The 17,786-nt window shown below is 41.8% G+C and overlaps 1 long non-coding RNA gene and 1 pseudogene across 1 annotated transcript in view; both read right to left on the bottom strand.

Annotated features, from left to right (window-relative positions):
- The window catches only part of LOC140620178 (uncharacterized), a 52,144-nt gene that overhangs the window by 813 nt on the left and 33,545 nt on the right, over positions 1 to 17,786 (bottom strand). The window lies entirely within an intron of this gene.
- LOC140620171 (adenylyl cyclase-associated protein 1-like) lies at positions 7,910 to 9,618 on the bottom strand (annotated as a pseudogene).

The following is a 17,786-nucleotide window of genomic DNA, read 5'->3' as shown; positions in this document are numbered from 1 at the left end:
TGATAAATATTAAAAAATGTGCTATTTAAGGAAGAAAATAATTTTGAATTCTGGAAACATTCATGTTAAAGTTTGCATATGGGGGCTCCTGGGTGGCTCAGTTGGTTAAGCATCTGCCTTCAGCTTCGGTCATGATCTCAGGGCCCTGGGTTTGAGCTCGTATTGCGCTCCCTGCTCAGTGGGGAGTCTGCTTCTCCTTCTCACTCTCCCTCTATGCTCTCCTTCTCTCTTTCAAGTAAATAAATAAAATCTTAAAAAAAAATAAAGTTCTCATCTGATTATCTTAGAGTAGAAATCAAACTACAGCCCAAAGGCCAGCTCTAGCCCACTGCTTATTTTTGTACAAGCTATGAGCTAAGAATGGTTTTACATTTTAAAATGGGAGGAAAAATCATGATAAGAACAATTATTGAGACACATGCACGTTCTATTAAATTCATATTTCAGTGTCCCTAGTAGAGTTTGGAACACAGCCTTGTTTGTTTACATATTACATATGACTACTTTCATGCCATAACAGCAGAATTGGATAGTTGTAACAGAGATTGTATAGCCCGCAAAGCCTAAAATATATCTGGCCTTACCAACCTTAAAATTTAAATACTTGGGGTGCCTCAGTGGCTCAGTGGTTGAGCATTTGCCTTCGGCTAGGGTGATGATCCTGGGGTCCTGGGATTGAGTCCTGCATCAGACTTCCCGCAGGATTTCTCTCTGCCTCTCTCTCCATGTCTCTCATGAATAAATAAATAAAATCTTAAAAAAAAAAACACTTAAAAACTTTACCAACTCACTTTAGAGGATGAGCAGCAAGGGGGTATAATTGGTTTTACTAGTATTAGCTCAAAGCAATAGAAGTCTTAGAAGAATGAGAGACACTTTTTCTACCAGCATTCTCGGGTAGCTAAAGCTTTATATAACGAGTCTGAGTTTCTTTGTCTCTAATGGTTATCAAGCATTTTCATGTTTCTGGACAGAAAATGGAAGTTTCTAGAAATGTTTCAGACATTCCCACCTGGGTGTTCCTTAGGAAATGGAAAAGGGAAATGGCTTAATCCTAGGGGAGAAGATGAGCTTCTGGAAGTTGAGGAAATATTTGGGGGAGAGGGTGGTTAACAGTTTTCTGCAAGTGTCTGAGGCTTTTGTCCTTGTGGCACATACCACCATGGCCTGAGGAGTAGTAGCATAAGATCCCTACACAAACAAGGGTTGCAGAAAGGATGGAGCTTTCTGCCTGCAAATGAAATCTAGCCATTAATATTGAGCATTGTAGCAGCCACTGTGATGGACTGAAGACCAAAGAAAGTTTCCATTTTCTGGGTATGGGGTAAGGCACTTACTTCATATGTACTTGAGACTGAGATGGAATTTTTATGCCAAGTTAAAGAGTGAAAGTTTGGAGCCAGATTTAATTTGATTTAAAAATTTAAGTTTTATGATGTTTCTGAGATACTTACGCTCAGGCACTTAAGGGTTATAATGTTTCTTATACTCAAACTTTTTACAGGCAAATGGAGCTATGAAGCCTAGGAATGGAACATGACGTGAGCGAGCCCTAGAGCCAGAAATGGACATGCATGCCGTACTTGTAGGGTGAGTAGGTAGTAGGATGATTAGATTCCTTATTTTGGGTGACTTTTTTGTTATGTGGAGAATATTCTTATTTGTAGGAAATACGCATGAAAAGTGTTTGGGGAAATGAGAATATTTTATCAGTAACTTAGTCTCAAATGGTTCAGAAAAGAAAAACCTTGTATTATTATTTTTCTGTCAGTTTGAAACTCTTTCAAAATAAATAAAATAAATCCTTCTTGGTTATCAAGGCCCTTCTTTAGCTCATTATACTAGCGTCATCTTCAAAGATACCTGCGTACTCCCACTTCCTCAGCCATACTGGACTCCTTTCACCCCTACAAGCACGGCATGCATGTTGGTCAGTTTCTGGCTCTATGGCTAGCTCACATAATGCCCCTGTGTGCCTTGCATGGGAGCTAGCTGCTCGAGTGAGTAGTGAGCAGCAGGGGAGGGAGAGGGACAAGCAGACTCAGTGCTGAGTCTGGGGGTGGGGGGGTGATGGTGCTCAACTTGGGGCTTGACTTGGGGCTCTATGCAGAGCTTGACCTAGGGCTCCATCTAGGCCCTAAGATCATGGCTTGAGCTGAAATCAAGAGTTGGACACTTAACTGACTGAGCCACCCTGGCACCCCTCTCTTTAATCAACTCTTACTTGGAATTGTAATTCAATCTTGCTTTGGCTTTCCTAGCTTGACACTTTAAAAAATAATAGTCTGTTTTGTAGAACGTTTCATAATTGGGAGTTTTTCTGTTTCCTCATAACTTGATTCAGGATATACTTTTGGGAAAGGACGTGAACAGAAATACCCCAGAAGTGGTGCTGTGGTCTCATTGCATCCCATCAGGTGGTTCGTGACTGAAATTTGTCCCATTATGTGGATGTTAACTTTGGTTGCTTAAGATTTTTTTTCTCAACTCTTCCCACAGATTTACTCCTTTCCTCTTTTAATCAATGAGTATTTTGTGAGGAGCTGTTTGAGACTATGCCACTATTTTACTCCTCATCAAACTTTCATGCTGGTTTTGGTAGTCACTGATGTTTCTTGGATAATTTAATTATTACTGTGTTGATTCCCAAATTGTAATTTTTAAAAATATTTTATTTATTCATGAGAAACAGAGAGAGAGGCAGAGACACAGGCAGAGGGAGAAGCAGGCTCCATGCAGGGAGCCCAATGTGGGGCTCTATCCTAGGTTTCCAGGATCACGCCCTGGGCTGAAGGTGGCACTAAACTGCTGAATCACCCGGGCCGCCCCCAAATTGTAATTTTTATACTTTTGTCATTCTTTCTATAGTCATCAGTTGACATGCCATTGTAAATAAAAACTTTGTTCTCTGTTCATTTATTCATTTGTTTATATTAGTACAGGCTCACGGGTTGCTATTTTATTCAATGGATTATAGCCTTTTATTATCATAATTCATTTTGATGTTTACATTGCCTGAGATTTGGCCAGTGAGTGCTCCTCCACATACATCCTTTTGACTTGCTCCCATCGATCATTGGCCACCTTCTTACTTTCTGACACAGCAAAGCACTTCAGGTTCATTTTGGGCCTATATATTCCAAGTCCCAGAATTAGTCATTTCTCCATGAAGCCCTGGTTCCTTTCAGTGGAGAATAATATTTAGAAGCCAAGCCCTGGAATATTGATGCTTCTAGGCCTCAGTGGGCAGATCTAGGCAATATGTGCATGGATGTACATACTATTTGCCTGTCTATCTACCTATCTATACATGTTCCCACACCTCACCAACTGTGTTTATTTCTATATATAAAACCATGAGTTTATGTCAGTATCTCCAATTCCAGTTGAAACCATAGGATTTATTTTAGCTTTCTACCTTTTCATATTTGTAATTTCTTTCTCCACCAAGTGAGAAACCTGGCTCCCATTATTCTAAATATATGTACTAGTCACTCATTTGATTATCTTCCTCTTAGTAACCAATCTTCCTTCACTGTTGCCACCTCTTTCATCCTGACTTCATGGAGATACGCTCCTCACCCCCATTGGGCTCACACCATCCGTTGAATCATCCACTCTGGCTACTGCCACCTGCAGAGATGGTTCCCTTACCCTTCTCAGGCTCTGACTTCCCCTAGGATGCTGCTATCTCCCCTCCCTTACTAAAACCTAACGTCTTTTAGCCTTAATTATGATGGAAAGAGGGAAGGGAAGAAGGAAGGAAGAAGAAAGAAAGAAAAAGAGAGAAAGGAAAAGAAAGGGGAAAGGAGAAAAAACAGACAAGCAGATAGCAAAGTTTGGATTTTTATTATATATGCAATGGACTCCCCTTTCCTCCACACCCCTCCCCCCACAGATGCTATGGCTCGTTACAGGGAATGAATTTAGTTGGCGGCATGAAAGTAGATTGGAAGAAGGAATGATGGCAGGCAAGGAGGCAGGGGTTCAAGAAATAGCTGACAGAGAGCCTGGATGACGGCGCACCTGCTATGGCTCCCCTGAGTATCAGTGCAAGAACAGTCAGTAGAAATGATATGCATTTTGCCTTGCTGTATAGTTTCTTTGTGGGCCAAGTAAATAGGAAAGCTATCTTCCAATGAATCTGCATATCTTGTGAGGGGCCAATTAGATCATGAAAATTTTCATGATTAATTATGGAAATAGTTTCCCTCTGACTCCTCAGTGACAGAGCATTTAATTTTAGACTGAGAATAAACATATCTGTAACACAGTCTGTATAATAAAGTGGAGCAGAATGGACAGGACCCCCCACCTTTCTAACTAGGCCAAATTCCTGGAAATATCTGGAGTGTTAGAACCTGTAAATGAAAAGAGACGATTAGCCCTTTTGGGGGAAGGAAAAATGATTCACTTCTATGGGTTATTATTAAGCTGCAGGAGGTAGGTCACAGGCTTTAGTGTTTCACTATATATTTTCTGTAATTGAAATATCATATTACTTGTATGCATGTTTGTCTCTCGACTAGTCCGTGTGCTCTTCAAGGGCCGGTCTCTGACTCAGTTGCCCTTGTGTCCCCACATAGGATTCTGTATTTCCAGCACATGGGAGGTGTGGCATAAACACTTGCTAAATGAAATAAAATGCCCTGAAGTATAAAAAAGCAAGCAAGATATTGTAGCCAATATACAGAAGTGACTTTAGAGCTTTGTCACCTTTCCCGTGACTAAAAATGCCTAGAAGAACACTTATTTTTATCTTCTTGTAGCACTGTTCCTCAGGAATGTTAGGTGCTCAACATATATATTTTTAACTTATTCGAACAGATTTTTATCCAGAGTAATATCCTGGCCAAGTGCCTAGAAACCCTGGAACTAAACTAATTATAGTCACAAAGGAGAGCTTGTATATGAAATATTTGAAGATTAAGAATGCTCAAATACATAGCACAAAGGCAATGAAAATATTCACAGGGCACTTTTTAAAAGATTTATTTATTTATTCATGAGAGAAACAGACTGAGAGAGAGAGGCAAAGACACAGGCAGAGGGAGAAGCAGGCTCCTCGCAGGGAGCCCGATGTGGGACTCGATCCCGAATCCCGGTTCACTATCCGAAGGCAGGCACCCAACCGCTGAGCCACCCAGGCATTCCAAGGACGCATTATTTTTTAAAGATTTTATTTATTCATTTGAGAGAGAGCACAAGTGAGAGAGCACAAGTAGGGGGAGCAGCAGAGGGTGAGGGAGAAGCAGGCTCCCCACCGAGCAGGGAGCAAGCAGGGAGCCGGAGGCAGGACTCCATCAGGACTCTAGGATCAAGACTTGAGCCAAAGGCAGATACTTAATCAGCTGAGCCACTCAGGTGCCCCAGGGCACATTTTTCTGTGATGCTTGGTTAAAATGCGAGTAATGATTAAAAACTACAGGCATTGTGGAATATTTAGCAGATGCATGTTTAAAACTCAGAAAATTGGCAACGGCAAAGAAGACAGTGTGCTGTTTAATTGCAATTGGACCTCTAAATTTGAACGGTATTTCAAAGTAAAAAATGAAAGGATGCTGAGCTTTGTAATTATCAAGTTTAGTTGATAATGCAAACACTCAAGCTGTCTAAAGCTCAACAATAATTTTGTTTTTCATTTGAAATGGTTGTGTTGAGTCTGCACAGACTAAAGTCGACAGTTTTTAACTTTTTTTCTTTGTGTCGTTTTGTAGCAACCCCTGTTGTGCTGAAATCCGACTAAGAATGACATGGTCATCTATATTTTCATAAATATAACCAGAAAATACAGAGGACTAAAAGTTCTCACAAACATTTGCCTCCTTGAAGACTTGTTTTTCTTTTGGATCGGGAAGGCCATGAAGAGTCATTGTTAAAAGGGAAAATTCAGAAAAGTATAAAGAAGAAAACAAATAACCAGCCATGATTATATTCTGATTTTATTCTCCATCACCTTCCTCTCATTTGGATTATTATGATAGCTTCCTGACTGGTTCCCCTGCTTTAATCTCTATGCAAACCCAGCAGCCACAGGAATCCTGTTAAAATGTTAATCAGATCATGTCATTCCTAAACTCAAAATCCCCAACGTTCCCCATGTCATTCAGAATAAAAGCCAAAGTGCTTACTCTAGCCTGTGAAGCCATATGTAACCCCCTTCCCTGCCCCCTTGGTCCCACTGCTTTCTTACTGTTCTGTAATCCATGCCAAGCATGTAACTCCTCAACCCTTCTGCCCGGAGCACTCTCCTCCTAAATATCTGCAAGGCTCCTTTCTCATGTCCTTCAGATCTTCTCTGAGATGTCTTTTTCAGTGAAGGGCTTCACTGACTACTTCTGTAAAATTCCAAGTCCACCTACATTCCTTCTCTGCTATCCCATTATTGTTCCATAGCATACCATATATTTATTCATTTTGTTTTTTATCTGTCTCCTCCTGCTGGAATGTCAGCTCCGTAAAGGCAGAGCTTTCTATCTGGTTTTGTTTGCTTGCTTCTGTATTCGTTTTCTAACATGTAACAAATCACCCCAAAATTTAGTCACTCACAACAACAGTCCTCATTTAGTATCTCATAATTTTAGTGGATGTGGAATTTGGCTTGCGGTTTGGCTTGATGGTTCTGGCTCAGGGTCTTTCCTGAGGTTCAATTAGGTATTGGCCGGGGCAGCAGTCATCTGAAGCCTTGATTGGGGCTGAGGGGATCTACTTGCAAAGCCACTCACTCACATGGCTATAAGTTGGTGCTGACTAGTGCCAGGATGCCAGAAACCCTCTCTGGGAGGACCTCTCCCTGGGGCTGTTTGAGTATTCTCACGATGTGGAAGCTGGCTACCTCCAGGCTGAGGATCCAAGAGAGCAAGGGAGAAACTGCAGTGTCTTTTATGACTTAAACTCAGAAGCCATACACTATCACTTCCACTCTGTTTATTATTCATATATGCTCATCCTATTCAGTAAGGAAGGCGACTACACAAAAAAAATTAAATACCAGGAGGTGAGGATCATTGAAGACTATCCTGGAGGCTGACTAGTGTATATTCCCTGTGCTTAAAACCGCCTAGCATTTTTCTTTGTCTTTTTTGTTCTGTTTAGGGTTTGTTTTTTTTTTTGGTATTAATTTTATTCTATTTTATGTATAACTTTAAGTACATAAAGGTTTATTTCCACAGGCCTCAGGAAATGGGTAGAAGTCAACAGGACAATCTCACTTCCCACCAAAAAAGTTGCATATTTTGGTAAGTGTCCTAGAGAGAAAAACTGTAATTTACATCAGCAGTGCTGTGCAAGATTTTTATATAAGACCTAAAACCAGGCTGCAGTGGAGACGTTAGTCCTTTGATCAGATGCCCGGACAGAAACCAAAAACAGTTGAGCATGACAGGGCAAAGGAGACAATGAAGGTGGACAGGAACCTAGCACGGAAGGAGGAAGGAATTTCAGACTCCTCGGAATGGTGTGCTTTCCTCTTTTTTTTTTGTCTTTTTTTGTCTAAGCTGTCTCTATAGGAAGGTGCTGGGCAGGGACCCCAGTGAAAGGAAGGGGCCAAGACTCTTTTAAGTGGCCTGGGTGCAGGGCACTGCCAGCAGCTGATACAGGAGAACCTGCACCCAGGTTCAGGCCAAGCCAGGATGGAATACAGAATAAAAGGAATGCTTACAGGAAACAATGATGCTTGGAATGCTAGATGGCCAAGCTTCAGCCTTTGGTCCAGTGCATGCCCTCCCTCGCTGGTCAGCAGTGAAAAATTAGTTTGGCTAGAAGAACTGGCTAGGATCTCCCCAGCCTCTGCTACCTTCACGCTCATTGTTAGAAAAAGATGACCTTGTGTGAACATTCTGATCTGTTAATCCCTGGGTACTGTTTTATTCTTCTGGAAAGACTGTTGGTCAAATAACCCCCAAAGGCTGAAACCTAAAACATACCAGTCCTGGTGTGTGGTTCCCAGAGAATGGACTGGTGGTGTGGTTGGGGTGATAGGGAGAAGCTGTACCTTCCTACAGAAGATCAGCTGACCTGCTCTCCCGCCCCAAATCTCAGCCTGAGGTATATTTCAGTGAAGGCAGGGATCTGTGCTTCTCAGAGCAGAGAAGCAGTTTAAGAGCAGAAAGGTAAAGGAAATCTAGAAAAGAACCGTCCTGATACAGATTTATCCCATGGTGTGAGGGGGAGGGCAAAGAACCCAGTGGCACTTCTCTTATCCAGCAATTTCTGTCACTGTGGTGATCAACTTCTCCCCATTCCATAGGGTCTTGAACTGCTCAGGGGCTGGGAATTCATTATAGTCACCGCCTTCGGTAGGAATGATGACATTCATCTCAGAAGATTTGGCCCTATCTCGCAATCCAGGGAATTCTTGCTCAGGTCAACATGGCAGCCAACTGTTTTGTTGATGGAAATGGTTAGCACTTTACCTATTACCTGAACCTTGACATCCCTACTATTGGTTATCTCCACAATGCCCACCACGTCATAGAACACCAGACCGAGTTTCTTACAGTTATCTACCATAATGGAGTTTATTTTGCCCTTGATTTGCAATGTTGTGTTGACACATTGGTATATGTAACCACCTGTTTCAGCTCTGTGTCATCAATCACCAGGTTGGAAACATTCTCCTGATTTTCCACTCTCCACTTGCTCTCCAGTTCCAAGTACAGCTGGCTCCTTCTTTGTGGTTGGCTTGGGGGATGGCCTGACTCCTGGTTTAGGTGCAGAGAACCGTCTGGGGCCACTTCGTACTGGACCACTCTGGGCCTCAGGGAGGGGTTCTTGTGAGTCTTCATGTCATCAGATACATGTTTCAGGGCATGTGTGATGCTCTCCCCCTGATTAATCTGCGCAAACAGTGCTGAGCGGGAAGCAGACTCATCTGAGCCTGAACTGGTGGGGTCTGGTGTGGGAGGTGGGCCTGGTGGGGATGGGGGAGGAGAACCCGATCCAGCAGAGGGTCCAGATGGCAGTCCACTCAGTTGTTGTGCCACAGGCCCCGTTTTGCTCCAGGCCAGTCCGGTGGTATGGAACTCCTTAATGTAAGCCTGTAGCTCTGTCCATATACTCACATAAGCTTTGACCCAATCCACATGCTTCTTATCAACATCTTTGTACTCCTTGAGGACTCGGTTTGTGTAAAACAGGGCAGCATCATTCATTTATTTCACATAAAGACCAGGCTTGGGAGCCATAGCCACCCAACCCAGGGCCTGGTACTTTCACTGACAACAACTTGCTGCCTCAGTTATTCTCCCAGAAGGTTATCACTTCTTGGATCTGCCCTGCTTTGGGTACCAACAAGTCAGAAAGCTTATTGTGTGCCGGCTGCTGACACGGAGAGGCTGTAACCAAGAGAGCTCGCTCCAACTTCAGACCTGTGTGGACCATCTCCGCATGTTTCTGCACGTCTCCCCCAGTCTCTTTATTGACCTTCAGGTACTCGGCCACAGGACCAGCAAGGAGTGAGGCAAATGCTTGCACACATGGAGCTGCTTCTGCTTTTGGAGCACTGTCTCCATACCCACAGTGCGTGTCAGAGGCATGGGATACTGCCTCCAGGAGGCCCAGTGCCCTCTCCAATCTTTCCACCAGATTTTGCATGTCAGCCATAATGTACCACCTCCCGACTGCGATCAGCTGCTCTCCACTTCCGGCAAGAACCTGTCTTTTTTTTTTTTTTAAAGATTTTATTTATTTATTTATTTATTTATTTTAGAGGAGGGGAGGGGAAGAGGCAGAGAGAATCTTAAGCAGACTCTACACTGAGTGCAGAGCCTGACACAGGCTCCATCTCATGACCCTGAGATCACAACCTTGAGATCACAACCTGAGCTGAAACCAAGAGTCAGACACTTAACCAACAGCATTACCCAGGCACCCCAAAACTGCCAGCATCTAAGGGTAATCTAATAAATGTTTTGAACAATGAATAAATTCCACCATGCAGATTTTCAAAAGTATTTTTCTTTGCAGCTTTTTCCCTAAGCAGTTATACTATGTTATTTATTGGAATTGGAATTTCTGTCTAGATAAAAATTTGTAATCTATAAAATAATCTATAAATGTAAACACATATACTTAATAAGTATATTGAAAATAAATTTGTCTTTTTGAAATTGCATCTTTCTGATATACAATAAGTTTTTTCCACTCTCTTCTTATCACTGACATTTCTGTTGTCTCTAGATTTTTTTTCTATTATAAATACATTGTGGTAAACATCTGTTTTTTTTCCAAACAAAAGTGAGTTTATTTACAAAAATTACAATAATTACAGATAGTAGAAATTGAGACAATTTCCCCTGTTACTGTGACAGAAGCTGCCAGCCTTCACTTTAAAATGAGGATTTGGGGGATCCTTGGGTGGCTCAGCAGTTCAGTGCCTGCTTCAGCCCAGGGTGTGATCCGGCAGGTCCGGGATCAGGTCTCGCATCGAGATCCCTGCGTGGAGCCTGCTTGTCCCTCTGCCTGTGTCTCTGCCTCACTCTCTTAGTGTCTCTCATGAATAAATAAATAAAATCTTTAAAAAAATGAAGGTTTTGTTATTTTGAGATATGATACACATGTGGTGAACATCTTTGTACATAAACCTGTGAGAGGATCTCCTAATATTTTCTTGGAGAGCATGCCTAGGAAAGAGATCTAAAGGTTATGAACACTTAAAATACTTGATTTAAATTACCAAATTGTTTTCAGAAAGACTATATATTTTATAATTCTACCAATAATGTTTTAGCATGCCAAATTCACCACATCTTTATTGATACGGAGTCTTGATACATTTTAAGAAGCTGAGATTTTGATTAGGAAGAAATAACATGAGGACTTCTTAAAAATTACTCATCTTTTGAGTTTTGTTTCATGTTTATAGTTTAGTTTTCTTTTGTCATATCAACTGGTTAAGGGCTAAAATAGACAAAATTTAGAAGGGAAAGGAGAAAGAGAATAGCCGGAATTGGTATGATTATTAAGTTTCTGACTTGTGCAATTGGGTGGATGGTGGCACCATTTAATAAGATAGAGGAAACTGTGGGAATGAAACTGATGGGGAGGAAATAAATAATTCTATTTTAGGTACTATAAATTGCAGCAGGTAGATGCAATCCAGTGGACCTAGAGCTATGCTGCCCAATATAGTAGCCTCTCACCACATGTGGCTATCAATCACTTGTAATGGGCTAGCCTGAACTAATATATTCTTAAAAAAAAAAGATTTTATTTATTTATTCATGAAAGACACACAGAGAGAGGCAGAGACATAGGCAGAAGGAGAAGTAGGTTCCCTACGGGGAGCCTGATGTGGGACTCAATCCCAGGACACCAGGATCATGCCCTGAGCCAAAGGTAGATGCTCAACTACTGAATCACCCAGATGCCCCTGAACTGAGATATTCTAGAAGAGTAAAATATGCACCAGATTTAGAAGACCTAATAAGATAAAAAAAAAAAAAAAGTGAAAGGTATAATTGTATCAGTTAAGGTCCAACCAGGAGACAAAAATCCTACAATAGTTTGAACATGGAAAGTTGACAAAAATAATTGTTAACTATAACAAGCACTAAGATGTTAAGAGAACTATAAAGAATATCCTTAGGCTAAGGGAGAGTTTCCAAGGAAGGATGAACTTGGAAGTTGGCTTCCCCCGCAAGGTTGGGATTCAGATCACTGGAGGAGCATAGTAGCAGCCCACCAGATGGCAGAGAAGTTCATGGGGTGGTCCACGCCAGAGCTGGTCCATGGTTGCCAGGTGAGCAGGAGACACCCACTACAGTGGGCCAAGTCTGGTATGCAAAGAGACTCAGAGCACTGGGAACCTCCTGTCCAGCAGGGTGCTACAAAACCCAGAGGGCAGTGCCTGTGTCAGAAGCACTATGGAAAACAGCATCCATGTGCAGGCTGCCTGGGGCTGGTGGGCAGGTGTGTAGAGGGCGTTGAGGCATCTACTTTCCATCAGGGCGGCATGAGAGCTGGGATGTGTGGTGTTTGCTTGGAGAGTTATGAGGAGAGGGTTACTGGGTTGGGGCTGGGGCCGCACACTCTTGGTATGAGGCTGAGCCACAGTATCCCTGCATGTCGGCCCACACATCTCTGCCAGACGCCCAGCAGGAGCAAGAAGAAAACAAAATGCAGCACGCCAGAACCAGGAAACCAGTCCCTCTCCAGTAACATCCTTCTACTGAGAAAAGGTTAGCATTGTGCTTGCTGCAAAGAAGACATTCTTGAAGCTCCATTATCAGAGAGAAGGTAATATATGGTGAATTTAGAGCTGAGAGAGAATGCATTGATAAATCACTCACCCATTAATATTTTTTATAGATTCATATTAAAACAGTAATGTATTGGGTATATGTGGTTAAATAAGATAAATCATTAAAACAAATTTCAGGGATGCCTGAGTGGCTTAGCGGTTGAGCCCCTGCCTTCAGCTCAGGGTGTGATCCTAGGGTCCCAGGATCGAGTCCCATGTCAGGCTCCCTGCATGAAGCCTGCTTTTCCCTTTGCCTATCTCTCTGCCTCTCACTCTCTGTGTCTCTCATGAATAAATAAGTAAAATCTTAAAAAAAAAAAACAAATTTCAAAACTTTTAAAAACTTATTCTTAATGTAACTGGTTGAAAATTTAAAGTTATATATAGAGCTAGAATTTGTGACTCATGTTATATTTCTCTTGGATAGTGCTGGAATAGATTTCTAAACTAGATAGACTATGTCCAAAGACAGTGGAGTTACCTAGGATGAGAGTATATAGATAGAAGGGATCCTAGTAGAAAGTCCCAAACCCCTAAAATTTAAAGGTTGGTGTGAGGACTGATGTTATGTCTCAACTTGATTATGGGCCACAGGATGCTCAGATACTTGGTCAGTCATTACCTGGGTATATCTGTGAGGGTGTTTTTCTTTTATTTTTTTAAGATTTTATTTATTTATGAGAGACACACAAAGAGAGGCAGAGACACAGGCAGAGGGAGAAGCAGGCTCCCCACAAGGAGCCTGATGCGGGACTCGATCCCAGTACTCCAGGATCACTCCCTGAGCCAAAGGCAGATGCGCTTAACTGCCGAGCCACCCAGACATCCCTGTGAGGGTGTCTTTCGAATGAAGTGAGCATTTAAACGAGCAGACAGAGTAAAGCAGATTGCTCTCCTTAATGCGGGTGGGCCTTATTCAACCAGTTGAAGGTCTTAATAGAATAAAAAGTCTAACCCTCTCCAGAGAAAAGCAGAATACCTCCCACCTGACTGCTTCTGAACTGGGACATGGGCTTTTTCCTGCCCTCAGACTTGACCTGCAACATTGGCTCTTCCAGGTTCTTGAGCCTGCCAACCTCAGACTGACACTGCACCATTGGGTCTCCCAAGTTTCAGCTTGCCAGCTCATCTTGTAAATCTCAGGACTTGTCAGTTTCCATAACTGTGTGAGCCAATCCCTTATACTAAATCTCTTTTACACACACACACACACACACACACACACACACACACACACACACACAGTAGTGGTTCTGTTTTTCTGGAGAAACTTTACTGATACAGTTGGGTATAGAAGAATGCAAGGAGGAACAGACAGGTTGGGTGGGCAGCAAATGGGAGCTGAATGTATGTTCAGGGAGTGGTTTTCCCTTTGAGAAACATATTACTATGCTGATGGCAATGATCGAGAGGAAGAGGAGTTGGTAACACAGGTTATAAAAGATATGATGGTACATGTTTGGTGTGAGTTGGGGGTTTTGCTAGGTTAGGCTAATGCATCAAATCTTTGGTGGCAAAATGGTGGTATGTAGATAGAGAACTTCCTTTTCTTTTTCTTTTTTTAAGGTTTTATTTATTTATTCATGAGAGACAGGCAGAGGGAGAAGAAAGCTCCATGCAGGGAGCCCAATATGGTACTCGATCCCAGGACCTCAGGATCACACCCTGGGCCAAAGGCAGGCACCAAACAGCTAAGCCACCCAGGGATCCCCAGGTAGAGAACTTCTTGGAATGGAGGTCTATCAAACCTAGCTTGATGGTGAGATGGGGATTGGGGTATTGCTGTTGAGAGAACAAACTGCCCTTCCCTAAAGGACAGAAGAAGGTAGGTAAACATGGAATCCTATGGAACACTGCATACTTAGGCCCATCAACTATGAAGGTAATTTATTATCAAGTGGGGTGAACAGCAGGCAGGCAGAGGGAAAGGGAGAAGCAGGCCCCCCACCGAGGAGTGAGCTTGACTGGGGGCTCCATTCCAGGACCTGGGGATCATGACCTGAACTGAAGGCAGATGCTTAACTGACTGAGCCACCCAGGCACCCCTGTCTATACTTTTCAACATTGATCTGATGTCTATACAAATGTATTTCCTATTAAACAATCTCAGCTTTCTCTTTTTATCTTTCCTGCTTTATCTACTTTTATGATATGCTCAAATAAGATATGAAACACTATAAAATAGGGTGTGATAAATTCCTGTTAGAAGACTGTATGAGATTAAACAAAAAGACCAAAAATATAGGAGGTAGGGTTTTGGCAGTGTAGGTTCTTGTCTGACAATATGGGACAAAATGTTCAGCTCCTGTTTTTGAAAGTTATAATCTCCAAAGTAGCTTGAGAGGTGTTTCATTGAAGCTACTTTTTCAGTTCTGGTCTGAGTAGTCCCATCTTGGCATGAAACCTGGGTCACCTGGGCCAATCCTGTAACCCCTATAGGAGATGGCATTATGCAATCCTAACCTTAGGATAACCTTAGGAGTGGGAAATTAAGGAAATCGAAACCCCCATATAGTGTCAACTCCATAAAACCAACACTCTCCATGAGATATCAAATGATGAGACGTTCCTATGGTTAATAAGTCCCAGCTGTGCAAATCCCAGGACTTGAATGAAGGAAATGGGCACAGACTGGAGAGCCTTGGACTTGGAACTCTGCAGATTGGTGCTCTGTCCTCAGCTGTGTGGCCTGCCTCTCTAGGTAACTGAAAAACCTTGCTCATCTCAGTTTACTGCTCAAGAAAAGTCAGATATAATAGGCACTTGGTTTCACATTCAGAGTTTCTAAAAAGAATCTTTTGGGGGTGCCTGGGTTGCTCAGTTGGTTGCGTATCTGCCTTCGGTGCAGGTCATGATCCCAGGGCTCCCTGGGATATTGGGCTCCCTGCTCTTCCTGCTTATGTGCTCTCTTCTCTCTGTCAAATAAATAAATCTTAAAAAAAAAGGATCCTTAAAAATGTACATCTCAGAGGAAAAATCTGTATATATGCCCTAATAGAACAATATTAACTCATACTTTGGTATTTTCTTAATATGTTACCATCCTAAATGAAATCTTTCTATGGCTAAGACTTATAATGTACAAGGGCTGCTCATGACATACAGTGTCTGATCAAAGTGTCTGATCACTGAAGAGGACTCTCCTTTTTTTTAAAGATTTATTTATTTATAATAAGAGTGACTTAAGCATGATTGGTTGCAAAGGAAGCTTAAACTAGATCTGTTTGAATCAAGAGTGAAGTGGAGAGTATGATCAGGTCAGGATTTCTGGGTCCTCTGGTGAGTGTTAATCTTCCTCTACTTGTTTGCACTTCATGGTTATGAACCTGGAGACAGAGGCTCTTTGTTAAGGAGAAAACCCACACCTAGTTATAAAAGGTTTATTTTCTTTTAAAGATTTTATTTATTTATTTATGAGAGAGAGAGAGAGAGAGAGAACACAAGCAGGGGGAGAGGCAGGGAGAGAGGGAGATTCCCTGCTGAGCAGGGAGCCCGACAAGGGGCTCAATCCCAGGACCCTGGGATCATGACCTGAGCCGAAGGCAGATGCTCAACCGACTGAGCCACTCAGGTGCCCCTATAAAAGGTTATTTAGCAAGCTAATGGTTCACTGACTGGAGGAAGTAGAAGATTTCTGTCACCCCAGATTTGTTTTGGAAAAAATTAAAACCTACAAAAAAATTGTGAGTGTAGTAACATGAGCACCCAAACATCCTTCAGCAAGATTCACAAATTATTGACTGAGGCCTCTGAGAGTCAGTTGCAGACATGAAGGTACTTCATGAAGCCCTATGGCTTTGGCGTTCATCTCCTAAAGTATTGCCAGTGTCATCACCATACCTATGAAAATTAAGATCAATTCAATAATATCACCTATATGCTCTCCAAAGCATTTTTTTTCCAATCTAGGATCTGATTGAGGGTCACACATTATGTTTGCTTATTACATGTATTTTGTCTCTTAATCCCAGGCTGAGTCACTATCCTATTGACCCAGAAGTTTTAGCTCCCATTGTGGATGCTTGCCTAAATCATATATTACACTGGGCTCGCAAAAAGTATTATTTTACAATTCTATCACTTTATCTGTACTTAGTAGCTTGCATTTTCTCATAAAGAAGCATTTTCTTCGTTCTCTTTCTTTCAGTATTACTATGAACTCATGGATATTTTGGGGAGTGGAATCTATTACTATTATTATTCTTTTTGATGCCAAAATGTCCCAAATTTGGTAGTGAGACCTCCTACATGCTACCTCCTCTGTGTGTGTGTGTGTGTGCATGTATGTGTTACATGACTTCATTAGTATCTTGTGGATTTATTTTGCTCTTTTTAAAAAAAGACTGTTTATGGGGCATCTGGGTGGCTCAGTCAGTCAAACATCTGCTTTTGGCTTAGGTCATGATCCCAGAGTCCTGAGATCGAGCCCTGTATTGGGCTCCCTGCTCAATGGAAAGTCTACTTCTCCCTCTCCCTCTGCTGCTCCCCCTGCGTGTGATCTCTCTCTTTGTCAAAATAAATAAATAAAATCTTTTTTTAAAAAAAACAAAAGAAAAAGACTATTAGAGCAATTTTGTCAAATACAATCTTTTTAAAAAGTAAAAAGAGTTTATTAGAGCAATTTTGGGTTCACAACAAAATCAAGAGGAAGGTTACAGAAAGTTCCCGTATAATCTCTAATCTCTGCTCCCAATAATGCTTAGCCTTCTCCATTATCAACTTGATCCATCAGAGGCTATATTTATTACAAATGATGAACTTCAATTGGTACATCCTTATCATCTAAAGTTCATAGTTTGCCTTAGGTTCACTCTTGGTGTTTTATATTCTATAGGTTTAGGCAAATGTATAATGGCATGTATTCATCATTGTAATATCATACAGAGTTTTGTTTGGTTTTATTTTGTTTTTATAGAGGGAGGAGGTGTGGGAAGGAGCAGAGAGAGAATCTTAAGCAGGCTCCATGCCCAGCACGGAGCCTAATGCAGGGCTCCATCTCACAACACTGAGATCATGACCTGAGTTGAAATCAAGAGTTGGGTGCTTAACTCACTGAGCCACCCAGGTGCCCCTCATACAGAGTATTTTCATTGCCCTAAAAATCCTCTGTGTTCCATCTACCGCTTCCCTCTCTTCTTGGCAACTGTTGATCTCTGTACTGTCTCCACAGTTTTGCCATTTTCAGTATGTTATATAGTTGGGATCATACAATATGTAGTCTTTTCAGACTGGCTTCTTTCCCTTACCAATATGGCATTTAAGTTTTCTCTATGTCTTTTCATGGCTTGATAGCTCATTTCTTATCAGTACTAAATAACATTCATAGTCTAATTATCCATTCACCTACTGAAGGACATTTTGGTTGCTTTCAAGTTTTGGCAATCCTAAATAAAGCCGCTAGAAGCATCCATGAGCAGATTTTTATGTGGACATAAGTTTTCAACTCATTTGTGTACATACTGAGTAGTGTGATAGCTGGATCATATGGTAGGAATATGTTTAGTGTGCAAGAGACTGCCAAACTATCTTCTAAAGTAGCTGCCCC

This window comes from Canis lupus, chromosome 28 (assembly GCF_048164855.1).
Source record: "Canis lupus baileyi chromosome 28, mCanLup2.hap1, whole genome shotgun sequence".
Classification (NCBI taxonomy): Eukaryota; Metazoa; Chordata; class Mammalia; order Carnivora; family Canidae; genus Canis; species Canis lupus.
This window is presented reverse-complemented; position numbering and strand designations above follow the sequence as displayed.